Below are 2,433 nucleotides of genomic sequence, written 5' to 3' on the forward strand. Positions count from 1 at the left end.
GTTGTGGTTTTAGCCGCGTCAGAGGGGTGTTGTGGCTTTTAACCGCGTTAGAGGGGTGTTGTGGTTTTAACCGTGCTAGAGGGGTGTTGTGGTTTTAACCGTGTTAAAGGGGTGTTGTGGTTTTAACCGCGTGAGAGGGGTGTTGTGGTTTTAACCGCGTTATGGGGTTGTTGTGGATTTGACCGCGTTAGAGGAGTGTTGTGTGTGTGTGCGAGCTTTGAGAACTGGATGCACACAGACCATAACCTTTACAGGTGTGTCAATGGATTTGACATTATGTGGTTGTTGTAATATAAGAATGCATACTGTGTATGCGTCAAATGGGAATCAGTCGCTTGAGTAGTATATAGTTGTACTGTTAATCCTATTGGAAAGCACACTACTCTACTTGGTGAGGTTCACTTCGGCGTTGTATGTGAAAACGCCGAGAATTCTACATACCCACATATAAAAGTATAGCGTAAATACATCCTCTGTATTTATATACAAGTATAGCGTAAATACATCCTCTGTATGTATATACAAGTATAGCGTAAATACATCCTCTGTATTTATATACATGTATAGCGTAAATACATCCTCTGTATGTATATACAAGTATAGCGTAAATACATCCTCTGTATGTATATACAAGTATAGCAAAAATACATCCTCTGTATGTCTGTACAAGTATTAGCGTAAATACATCCTCTGTGTGTACATACAAGTATAGCGTAAATAGATCCTCTGTATGTATGTACAAGTATAGCGAAAATACATCCTCTGTATGTATATACAAGTATAGCGTAAATACATCCTCTGTATGTATATACAAGTATAGCGTATATACATCCTCTGCATTGATATACATGTATAGCGTAGCTACATCCTCTGTATGTATATACAAGTAAAGCGTAAATACATCCTCTGTTTAATACATTCGGGAACACTTTCTAGGAAGAGTAAATTGCCCATCTTCACAGTCGGCAATCACTTTTGGCCTGTTGCTCGGGTCAGCACTTCAGGGGATGGTACACAAATGCACAGAACTCTACGATCAACTACACCCACCTGTGACTACGCCAAGCCATACCCATGTATGTACATACGATCTGTGCATACACATACATGTGAGACGACTTACCTACACGAATAGTCTATTCTGCGCAGTTGGGAAGCACATCTGGCCTTCCTGGTGGGGTCTACTTCGGGGGGGGTGTGTGTTAATGCAAAGAAAGTGCTATTGCGCTCAGGACTGATGGCAGGCCGTGATGAGAGCGCTATCATCACCTCCAAGGGATTCCAGTTCCTATTGCAACCTACCACCAACCAGGTTTGTGTGAGTTATCTTTGTGTTTATGTTTTTGTAAGTGTTTTTCTTTCCTGGTTTCGTATGTTGGTGCATATATGTGCATGTTTGTGCATGTTTGTGTGTGGTCGATGTAATGTGTGTTGTCTTTGTGTTTATGTTTGTGTAAGTGTTTTTGTTTCTTGGATGCGTATGTTGTGCATGTTTGTGTGTGGTCTATGTAGTGTGTGTTGTCTTTATGTTTCTGTTTGTGTAAGTGTTTTTGTTTCCTGGATGCGTATGTTGTGCATGTTGGTGCATGTTTGTGCATGTTTGTGTGTAGTCTATATAGTGTGTGTTGTCTTTGTGTTTATGTTTGTGTAAGTGTTGTTGTTTCTTCGATGCGTATGTTGTGCATTTTGGTGCATGTTTGTGTGTGGTCTATGTCGTGTGTATTGTCTGTGTGTTTATGTTTGTGTAAGTGTTTTTGTTTCTTGGATGCGTATGTTGTGCATGTTTGTGTGTGGTCTATGTAGTGTGTGTTGTCTTTATGTTTCTGTTTGTGTAAGTGTTTTTGTTTCCTGGATGCGTATGTTGTGCATCTTGGTGCATGTTTTTGTAAGTGCTGTTGTTTCTTCGATGCGTATATTGTGCATTTTGGTGCATGTTTTTGCATGTTTTTGTGTTTATGTTTGTGTAAGTTTTTTTTGTTTCGAGGGTGCGTATGTTGTGCATGTTTATGTATGTTTGTGTGTGTGGTCTTTGTGTTTATGTTTGTGTGGTGTGTTCTGTTTCCTGGATGCGTATGTTGTGCATGTTTGTGTATGTTTGTGTGTGTGAGTGTTTGTGTGAGGGTTTTTTGTTTCCTGGGTGCGTATGCTGTGCATGTTTGTGTATGTTTGTGTGTGTGAGTGTTTGTGTGAGTGTTTTGTTCCCTGGATGCGTATGTTTGTGTGAGTGTTTTTGTTCCCTGGATGCGTATGTTGGTGTATGTTTGTGCATGTTTGTGTTTGGTCTATGTAGTGTGTATGGTCTTTGTGTTTATGTTTGTGTCAATGTTTTTTTGTTTCCCGGGTGCGTATGTCTCGCATGTTTGTGTATGTTTGTGTGTGTGGTCTTTGTGTTTATGTTTGTGTAAGCTATTTTTTGTTTCCTGGGTGCGTATG

This window comes from Sphaeroforma arctica (assembly GCF_001186125.1).
Source record: "Sphaeroforma arctica JP610 unplaced genomic scaffold supercont1.2710, whole genome shotgun sequence".
In the NCBI taxonomy this organism is placed as follows: Eukaryota; class Ichthyosporea; order Ichthyophonida; genus Sphaeroforma; species Sphaeroforma arctica.